The following is an 11043-nucleotide window of genomic DNA, read 5'->3' as shown; positions in this document are numbered from 1 at the left end:
ATTTATGTTGTCAAGTGTGCAAGCAGTAATAAAATATTTGTTATTGTCATCAATAAATGTGAATGTATGAAGTTAACATAACCGCTTCAGGTCGACACGGGAAAACGATACTGGAAAATACGCATCTGTTGAGTCTGGTGAACGTGCTTATTTGTTCGCTGTTTGGCAGTGTTTAACGCCGGGTCGCGGGGTATGCCCAACAGAACTGTGTGCTCACGTCATAAATCTGCACACGAAATGTGCAGAAAGAGAGATAATAAATGATATTCTTCTAAATAATACCATACACGACGCCTTACTACAAACATAAATTAATAGGAATGCATGTTTTAAGCGTAAACACGTTTGACGGAACTCCATCTGGTTGGGTCAAAAATTTGAGAAATAGAGACCTTCACAAACCAAGTCCTAAACATTTAGTGGCCCGAGGTTTCTATAGGTCGTGCTAAATAGGTCGACAGCCACTTAACCATGGGCGTGTGTCAACGTACCAGGGACTTGAAGAAGAATAAGTGAGTGAAGCAAACGACACACCGTAGATAGAAAAGATGCCGCTGCCCTCCACGTGCAAATAGTTGCCCCAGATGTAAAACCCAAATCAGTTTTGAAACGTCGGACTCCTTACTGTTCAGGACTTGGTTGGTTATGGTCCGTATTTCTCTAGTAGACATGCCTGCAATCAGCGGCGTAGACTTTCCATTTTCCCGGTGTGTGCACGCTGAGAAGTTCTCCGGGGGGGGGGGGGGGGGGGGGGGGGGGGGGGGGGGCTTTTCTGCGCAACGTTTTTTTACACCGGCAGTTATCGGTAGTTTATTTTAGGGGGTACATTTTACAGTGTACGTATATCGCCATGTGTCGATCGCTGTGTGCGTTATTTTGTTTACATTCCGCTTCGTTACATGGCACGTATACAACCCCCCCCCCCTCCCCCCGTAGTCTACGCCTATGCGTGCACTGATTTTCCTAATTACACATAAATATCGCGAAGCACAAATAATATATTTCTAATTTAAATAATATTTGGACATCGGATTCCACGAGCTCGAAACTTCGCAGAATACTGTCTCGGGAGGCTAAAGTTATATTTGGTTTTATGTGCACTTGTTTTGGGTCCTTACTTTATGACTCTGTGCTTTATCAGTCATGTGAGCTCTAATATTTTATTAGGCTGCCGCATATCATCGCGAGACTGCTATACATACTGCACAACTTTACAATTTGAACACTCCCTTTTGCTGAGCTGTGTTACAGCTTAAAGGGGCATTGCAAAAGGACGAACAAAAAACCAAATGCTGCTTCGAACGGCGTGCCTATCAGTGTCAAACACGAGCATTCAGTGACGACATTGGTCTAGAACGTCAGATAATGACGACATAGAATTCTAGAGGTAGGACTGGCTGAATAGGCGCAAGGGACCCCTACTGATCCTTTCAAGCACGTGACTCTCACTCCAATATTTGCATGGCACACCCGTAAATCGGTGGGGCGTTCACATCTTCATAACTGGATGTTAATTTCCAACATTTAGGTATAAGGCCTAGAACTTGGTCTGCCTTCAAGGGCGCGGAGTCTCCCATTTGTGGATGAAATATCAAGCCAGTGCAGTACAACCGCTAGCCTGGCGTCTTTAACGTGCATAACGCAGTAGTGATACACGATCGCAGGCCGGCACAATGCTCATCCAGATCGAAACGGGCAGGGGTGGGGATTGAACCCAGGATCCTGGGCTCTGCAGCGCGAGCTTTCGCTTCACGCGCTCCGAGCTGGTGTGCGCTATTAGCGGCGAGATGTTTTAGTGGCGCCCTCCTACGGTTCCCCCTTGTGACGTCATTACCTTGCAAACAGCAAGTTCGATGGTGTTTGTAAATAGCATGGTGGAAGCTTGAAATCATTGCGCTCTCAAAGGAACACTGCCAACACCGTCAAAATTAAAGTTATTTCATTCCTTTTATTTCCGTCGATGATAAATCCTTTTCTGACGTCATAGTCAGCGTTCGGCCAATCGCGGAAGGCCGACCACAGCGACGCTTTCGGTCGCGCACGTCGCCAATAGAGGCTTTGCAACAGCTGTGCATGGGCGCCGCCGTAACCGACCTTCAGGTTTTGTTTCCTCTGATTACATTTACTTCGCTTTATCATTACCCCAGCAGGGCAGGTTATTGCCAATGTAGGTTTTATGACGTCTTTCTCCTCAGCATTGGCCTTTGTGGAGGCTCGTCAACGCCCGCTTCAGTGGCTGGGCATCTGGGAAAGACAAGAGAAGGTCGGCCATGGCGGCTGTAATCTGGCGCGTGTGCAACGCGTCTATTAGCCGCGAGATGTTTTGGTGGCTCACTCCTATGGTGTCCTCCCGTGACGTCATTATTTCGTGAACAACGAGTTCCATGGTGTTTGTAATTAGAATGTTGGAAGCTCCAAATCGCTTCGCTCTAAAGCAACACTGCCAACACCGTCAAGATTAAAGTTCTTACATTCCTCTTATTACCGTCGATCGGAGGTCCTTTGCTAACGTCATAATGAGCATTCGGCCAATCGTGGCAGGCGGGCCAGAGCGACGCTTTGGATCGCGCACGTCGCCAATAGCCCACTCGGCCACCGATCCTCCTAAAGGTCTGTTCACACGATGCATCTTTTAGGCGCGCAACAGTTTCGCGACACTCAAGTTTCGCGAAATGTGCTCGTTCTCACGTACCGCTTCACGTGCAACAACGATGACGTTTAGACTCGCGAAAATAGTTTGGGTGTCGACCATAAAGTGGCGCTTCAGTTGAAAGCCAACATCATCATCATCACAATTAGCTATTCAGCGTCGTGTCATTTACTTCCATTTACTTAATTTACTCTTAAATTGTCATTTACTAGTGGTTAAATTGTCATTTACTGCCATTTACTTTATTCACTGTTGAATATGTATAATTTGGATGGAGGTTGACAAAGAAGAAGACTGTTGTGGAGTAAAGCGCGAAACACATGTACGACGAAACCTTCCGATCTGACGTGCGGACTGCCGGAATGAGCTTGAGGGGAGAGGGTTTTCGTATCATCGGAGTGCGTTGAAAACCCTCGCCTCCGACCGTCGTATTGCGCGGTCGGACGTCGGATCGGACGGTTTCGTCGTATATGTGTTTCGCGCTTAAATGAGAGCTGTACGCTGTGCTGGTTTCGAGACGGTACTGTGTACGTCCCTTTTTGTTTCCTTGTCTCAAGGTTTTATTTCTTAATTATGACTAAAAATAGACGCGATTTATCATCATCACGAATTACGTCTTCGTTCATCCCTGGATTTTTTTCCGATATGCTACTCACTTTTCCTTCCGTGGTGCTCGACGTGCTTGCGGAAGCGCCGACAGTAGGGAGTTTTAGTAGATCGTTTTCAAAGGCCCGCTACCGCTACGAGCGCGCGCTTCAGAGCATGCATCGAAGTGGCAGCGCGAGCTCCCGCTACGATTAGCGTGGCCTGAAAACACGATCTACTAAAACTCTCTAGTTCCATCGTTCGTCGTTTCGGTTTTTTTCGGATTTGGCTCGGCTACAACACCGGCAGTGAAGTGGTCTTGTCAAACAGCTCGCTCCCCCCTCAGAGGCCACGTGAGAGCGTTTCTGAGCGGCCATTGGCGGTGCCCTCAGAGTGATTGACAGGACTCGGCAAAGTTTCAGCAAAAGCTTGCTCCAGAAGCGAGGTGTGCGCACAACTTTTTTTAGATGCGCGCGTCCTTTTCGGACTCGTTCAGACGGCGCAACCATTTCGCGAAACTACGTTTGGCGACACTAGATGCGCGAGAAAAATGCATCGTGTGAACGGGCCTTAACCGCTCATTCACACTGGAAGCGGATCCGCGTTCACAAAGCGGTTGCGAACGCGGTTGTATAAAGATCCAGTGCAATTGCACGCGCACTTGATGTCATCGAGTGCGCGTGCAATTGCACTGGATCTTTATAGAACCGCGTTCGCAACCGCTTTGCAAACGCGGATCCGCTTCCAGTGTGAATGAGAGGTTACAATAAGATCGCGCGGTTGTTGAACGCTCTTGTCGTTTAGGCTCTCTATTGGTTCAGAGTCAGAGTAACGACGTCATCAAAAAATAAAAATGTGCTCAAAATTCTGAACCTCTTTTAACTATTCTGTTCAAAATACGCCAGATGTTTTGTTCATTCTATGTTTAATGTGTCGCTAGAGTCCCAGTCACTAATTTAAGCGAAAACAATGCAAATGAAGAAAAAAAAGAACAAAGAAATAGCAGAAACGTTTTGCATGGCCCCTTCAAGTCCAGGGGCTCTAAGCTCGGCACGGAGATATCAAGGCAAGTTCTCCACCGAACTCGCCACCCGCCGCGATTGGTCCGCACCGTGCATGACGACACGCGCCGTCACTCTTTAGGACGTGACGTCAGAACGGAGGCTTTGAGGCGGTCGGAGACTGGCATATTTGCGACGTGCGCGACCGAAAGCGTCGCTGTGGTCGGCCTTCCACGATTGGCCGAACGCTTACTATGACGTCGGAAAGGGGATTTATCATTGACGAAATAAGAGGAATGAAAGAACTTTAATTTTGACGGTGTGGGCAGTGTTCCTTTGAGAGTGCAATGATTTCAAGCTTCCACCATGCTATTTACAAACACCATCGAACTTGTCGTTTGCAAGGTAATGACGTCACAAGGGGAACCGTAGGAGGGCGCCACCAAAACATCTCGCCGCTAATTGGGAACTCGCGGCGAGATGCTGCGACGTCATTGTGATGTGGCAGAAGCCGCCGCGGATAGGAAAAGCTTGCCGGCTCCGACGAGTTTGAGCGAGTTGGGCGCGAGATGAGGGGAGAAGCGTCCATAATGGCAGCATTTTTGTTCGTGTTTCGCCGTCGGCGTAGGTATTTGAGGCACGCCAATGTGTTGGACATGGACCACGTTGATTTTCATCAACACTATCGTCTCTCGAAATGCGTGGTAAGGTGGCTGTGCCATGAACTGCTTGGCGAACCGGGCTTGAGACGAAGGAGCCGTGAATGGACCGTCGTCCCCGTCGTTAATCCTACAAACAAATTGTACAAAGTGAATCCTAGAAACAGATGTGTTTTTACGGCAATCTGCAACCAGGAATGCTATTATCATTAATAAACAGGCTTTTATAATTATTGTGATTGTTTGCTGCGCTGCGTAAATGCAAGAAAAACGCACTTGGTAAAATTTAGACTAAAACAGTACAGAAGAAAAGCAATGTACATGAATGGCGCAGACCAACAACTGTGTAATTTTTCTCATCTTTCTCCCTCCACACCGTATTTTGACAAACAAGTTGGACGTTAGTGGTTTGTACTGCAGGAGAACATGCCAGAACATGGCGACATTGTTGCCTGTAGATGAGCAATTGAGCCAGTGCAGTACGACTGCTAGCCTGGAGTCTTTAACGTGCATCACGTAGTAGTGATAGACGACCGCACGCCGGTGCGATGCTCATCCAGACAGACACGGGCAGGGGTGGGGATTGAACCCACGATCCTGGGTTCTGCAGCCCGAGCTTTCGCTCCACGTGCACCCGTTTCTGAAAAAAAAATTGGGTTGTGTGTATGTTTATACAGCCTACAACTTGGTCTGCTTCACAGGGGCGACGAGTCTCCCAGCTGTAGATGAGCAATTTAGCCAGTGCAGTACAAACTGCTAGCCTGGGGTTTTTAACGTGCACCACGCAGTAGTGATACACGACCGCACGCCGGTACGATGCTCATCCAGATCGAAACGGGCAGGGGTGGGGATTGAGCCCAGGATCCTGGGTTCTGCAGCGCGAGCTTTCGCTCCACGTGCTCCGAGCTGGTGTGCGCAAGCCCACTCGGCCACCGATCCCCCCCACCCGTTTCTGAAAAACATATTGTGGCTGTGTGGTGGTGTGGGGGGAGAAAGATGAGAAATAAATTACACAGTTGTTAGCCTGCGCCATTCCTGTATGTTATTTTTCGTTTATTCTCTGCTTTAGTTTAAATCTTTATTAAAGGGGCACTGACACCCCAAAGGTCGTATTTATTTTTATTGTCTAAAACGATGCAAGTTGCAGTCATAAACACGCAAAAAAAACCGCATCGCGAAAAAAAAATTTTCCCGCGCGCGCGCGCGCCTTTTTATTTTTGGCGTTTGATTTTCCCGCCTCTCGCCTCCTCGCTTCTTTTGATCGGTGACGTCAAAAATCAGGAAATTTAGAAGCTTTGTAGGCGACATCTCTGTAACATTTAATTACGGCAATCCTAAAACATGTTTTTTAACGCAATTGCGAACGCACTACGGCCCTTCTTTTTGAAATACCAAAAATCGGGAGTTCGTTGTGGTGCCGTCTCCTGGATTTGTATCCTCCAACGGAAAACAGGCGACACCGCTCAAAACCGGTCCGCCGCAACGCCGGGCGCTCGCTCCTTTCCTCCTCGCTTTGGGTCGCCATGGCAACAGCAGGGAGTGGTGAAAGGAAGTCTACTCTCAGGTCTCCGTAATTTTTGACGTCAAGGCACCGGCGCCGATCGCGCGGGAACTTCGAATTCGGCATTTGGAAATTGTTTTTTTACTTCACAAATACTGAATTCCCAAATTTCAAATTTTGAGGGTAATGTCCCGGCATTGTTTTCAATCGTTTCGGATAATAAAAAAAAATATGATTTTGATGTGTCAGTGCCCCTTTAAGTGCGTTTTTCTTACATCTACGCAGCGTAGCAAACCGTCGCAATGTCTAATTAACTAGCCCATATCCAAGCAATATTTGTATAATTAGCATCCGTGCTGTTTCTTATTTGTCATTTACTGATTTAAATAAGAGAATTGGGTTGTGTGTATTTTGATACAGCCTAAAACTTGATCTGCCTCAACGGGTGACGATTCTCCCAGCTGTAGATGGGAAATTTAGCCAGTGCAGTACAACCGCTAGCCTGGGGTCTTTAACGTGCATCACGCAGGAGTGATACACGAACGCACGCCGGTGCGATGCTCATCAACATCGAAACGGGCAGGGGTGGGGATTGAACCCAGGATCCTGGGTTCTGCTACGGAGCTTTCGCTCGACGTGCTCCGAGCTGGTGTGCGCTAGCCCAGCCGGCCACCGAACCCCCGATTAAATAAAACCCTTTACCCCCCATTCACACTGGAAGCGGATCCGCGTTCGCGAAGCGGTTGGGAACGCGGTTGTATAAAGATCCAGTACAAATGCACGCGCATTTGATGTCATCGAGTGCGCGTGCAATTGTACTGAATCCTTATACAACCGCGTTCGCAACCGCTTTGCGAACGCGGATCCGCTTCCAGTGTGAATGAGCCCTTACTGCGGAGCGTAGGGACTAATCGGAGCTACGCTGGGGAACTCGCCGCCGCCGCCGGGGGGGGGGGGGGGGGGGGGGGGGGGGGAGGGGGGGGGGAGGGGGGGGAGGAAATGTAAGAGGAGGCGTGGGAAACTCGACGGTGCAGAGTCAAAAGAAGCTCCTCCTCTTCCCCGTTACGTCGCATCAGAGAGATTCCTGCCCACGCCAACTTAGCCCCCAGGGCTCGTTTGCTCGAAACGCTAAGCGCGGCTAAAGTTTGCCGCAGTACCTAGGAGAGGGATTTTGGAATCACGTGACTGGCTCGGTAGGGATACGGGGAAACACGGCGCTGGCCCGGTGAGCGAGCGGTCGGGTATTGATAGCACTTAAAAGCAGACAGCTTCCAAATATACATTTTTTTCTAAATTATCCAAGCATCGAGGAGAACGCTGGAAGTGTAATTCTATGTCCCGCGCGCACTGGCCTCCCACTTATAAAAGATTCGAAGTAAATAATCATAATAAGGCTTTGTCGAACGCGCGTGCAAGGCAAAATTTGTTTTAGATCTTTTGCTTTAGAACAACTACTACAAACGCCAGCACGTGCAATGCGTGTAACTACTCTTGTAGCATGCACCTCGGTGCTTGGGAAATTCAGAAAAAGGTCTATTGGGGCGCTGTCTGCTTTTGCGTGCTATCAGTACCCAACCGATCGAGTCGAGGCAATCCACTTTCCAAAGACGTTGCCATGCCGACAATGATCGCGTTCATTTAGGCTTTGGAATGGCCAGAATCGAAAGACTATCCAAAAAATGAGGCGAGGTCATTGCTGATGCTTTGCGATTTAAGTGAGGTAAGGCAAAGCGAAAGTCTCCTGCACCATTTGTTGGTGACTAACGCGCCCGATATTGCAGCTACAACGACCTATTAGTTCCAAAGCGGGCGGCGCTCACTCACGGGGTCACCGCCATGTTTCCCCGCATCCATACCGAGCCAGTCTCGTGATTCCAAAATCCCTCTCCTACGTACTGCGGCTAACTTTTGCCGCGGTAAGCGCTTCGAACAAACGGGCCCTGATGCAGCCGATGCTACAAGCGCGAGCATGTGGTCCTGACCACTTGCACAGCAGGAGCGCGCGTGCTTGGACGCTGAAAGCCTGGAGCTCACTCTTTGAGCTTCTGCTATTTTCACACCTAATGTGAAACGGAGTATTGTGTTGAGAACACCACATTTCAGCAGAAAACTGTTTAACATGGTTTGCACGTGACATCATTGCACTATATGCTATATTTCGTTTCAGCTTAACTACAGACGCAGCCGATGCTACAAGCGCGATCTGCGGGCTTTCAGCGTCCCTGCCAAGCACGCGCGCTCGTGCACTGCAAACACTGTGCAGGGCCGCATGCTCGCACTTGTAGCATCGGCTGCGTCTGTACATAGGCTAAAACGAAGTATAGTGGTGAGAGATTTCTTTTTGCTGAGAAAATCAAATCCCGTGGTACAATATGCACTCTACAGAAGGTTCGCGCTCAGTGCAACTCATGTATTCAGAAACAAAAATATATTCTTTTTTGGTGCAGCGTCGTGAAGAACGGCGCGAGCGACTGGCACCCCAAAAATCCGCTGGCAGGAGTGATTTTACAACCGAAGTAGTTTTGCTGGATCACGCTGTCTGCTCTGTGCAGAAGATGCGGAGCAGAGGAACCTTTACAACACAGTGTTTTTAACCCCCACCCCCTCTTTTCATTTGACGGTGCTCCTCCATAGGATACATTTTATATCTGAGAAACTCCCTCCTCAGTTTGGGGTGCCGATTCGACAATTATATTTGTGTCGTCTGTTAACAGTAACCCTCCACTTCTTTTATTTTGCACCCGAAAACTGTGAAATTTAAAGAAGACTGTGAGATTTTGAGCGGCTGCCGACGTTCGGCTGTCCCTCAAAGGCTACTACGATCTTTCTTTTCAAGTATCTCTGCCGTACACAATTATAGTTACATTTATCGTAAGATTAATAATTCATGTTTAGTCCCTTCAATGCCTCTATTCTCGGGGGAAACTTTCTCAGACAGTTCAGCAACAACGAAAACATGTTTGAGTGCCTCAATGATGTGTACATGTAAAATGGTTCATGCAACAATTTTTGTATTTCCAGTAAACACCGCTAAGAGGTAATCCCTGTCGTTGACAGCTTGCAAAAACGCTCATTAATTTTCGTCTCCGCTCAATAGCAGACGAAGAAGGAATAAAGGGAAGAAACAACTTTCCCCTCTTCAACTTGCTATTAGAATAAGCGGCGATGTAATCTGACGCTAATTGTATACCGCCAGTGTTCATCATAGTCATGCGCTGGAATTGGCAAAGAATAAAGCATGGGTTGAACTTTAGACATTGTTAGAGTTTGGCTATTCTCATCCTTGATTGAACACAAGCAAACGCTAATGTTTGGCGATGCTGATTGTCAAGAACCCGAGCACTCGACTCGGGCTCATGACAATCAAGTGCGTCACGGTGTTACATGACTCGCTGTGAGAAGTCGGATGGCATGTGATGTTACGGTGTCAACGACGCTAATACATCGATAGTCCGTTGCAACTCAAGAAGGTAGACAAGGCAAAAGACGGCCGGGGAGGAAGAAGCAGACGAAACGCTGGAGAAGAGAGTGGAACCTCCTCCTCTTTCCAGCGTTCCGCATGCTTCCTCCTCCCCGGCCTTCCTTTCCCTCGGCCTACCTTCTTGAGTTGCAACGGACTATATTCACGTGCTGAATTTAAGTCCACTTGACGCGGTGAGTCACGCGATTACGTCGCGGGGCCACGTGACGTGACATTATTTGACAGCATGTCTTGTCACCATGACGTCGCGCGACAACGCGACACACGATTAATCGTAGTGCCAATACAAAAGCGCCACGAAAACACACTATTTCTCATACGTTGTGATTCGGTATGTGACAATTTGATCACTACATAGAAATACAGCTGCTAACTTTTACTTCTAAAATACTTATTTTATAATAAAAAAAAAAAAAAAACCGTGAACCGCTCTGAACCAGTTACCGTTATATTTTCTCCCGGTTCTGCTCCGGTTCAGTTCCAAGATGGTGGCAAATTCGGTTCGGTTCAGTTCTGGTTCGGCTAAAAATAATGACTCTGTTCCGGTTTTCGGTTCGGTTCCGGTTCGACACTCTGGTAGAGATTACCAAGCAAAGATTAAGTGAATGGTGGCAGAAAGGGAGAGAAAAATAGGTATTTACTTATTAACTGATAGCAAGGGTGTTTTATAGCCTCACTTTTTTTTAGTGCGGAGTGAACATAGTTTTTACATGTAACTATTCTAAGCTTAAATGGTAAAACCAAAAGGCTAAGTGGCGCAAGCTACCGCCCGATCCAAAGGGCTCAGCCGGATTCATCCATCCATCCATCCGTTGTGTTTGCCGGTTGTCCGCTTGCCGCCGTCGCTCACCTTTCGAGCCTTTCCATAGGGAGGCTCAAGCGAGGGTGAACGCAACTGAAAACTTGAAGAGCGTTGGCAATTTAATGGCGGCGCCTGAGAGAGAGGATTCGAGAAAGGATATGCGCCAGTGTGGCCTGCACGAGAGCAGGCGCACGCTCTGTTGCAGCTCTGTTGCTCCATGCGCCTTTCCTCCTCTCGCCTCCCATTCCAAGCAACGAGCGCCTTGGCGCAGCCTCTCTCGTTTCCTTCTCGTTCCGAGAATGGTAAACGTCGAGAGGAGAAAGCAGGGTTGCTAGACAAGCAGCAACGTCTAAGATGGCGGAAT

This window comes from Ixodes scapularis, unplaced genomic scaffold (assembly GCF_016920785.2).
Source record: "Ixodes scapularis isolate PalLabHiFi unplaced genomic scaffold, ASM1692078v2 PGA_scaffold8__174_contigs__length_109621045, whole genome shotgun sequence".
Taxonomy (NCBI): domain Eukaryota; kingdom Metazoa; phylum Arthropoda; class Arachnida; order Ixodida; family Ixodidae; genus Ixodes; species Ixodes scapularis.
The sequence above is the reverse complement of the archived record's forward strand: the minus strand, read 5'-3'. Positions refer to the sequence as shown.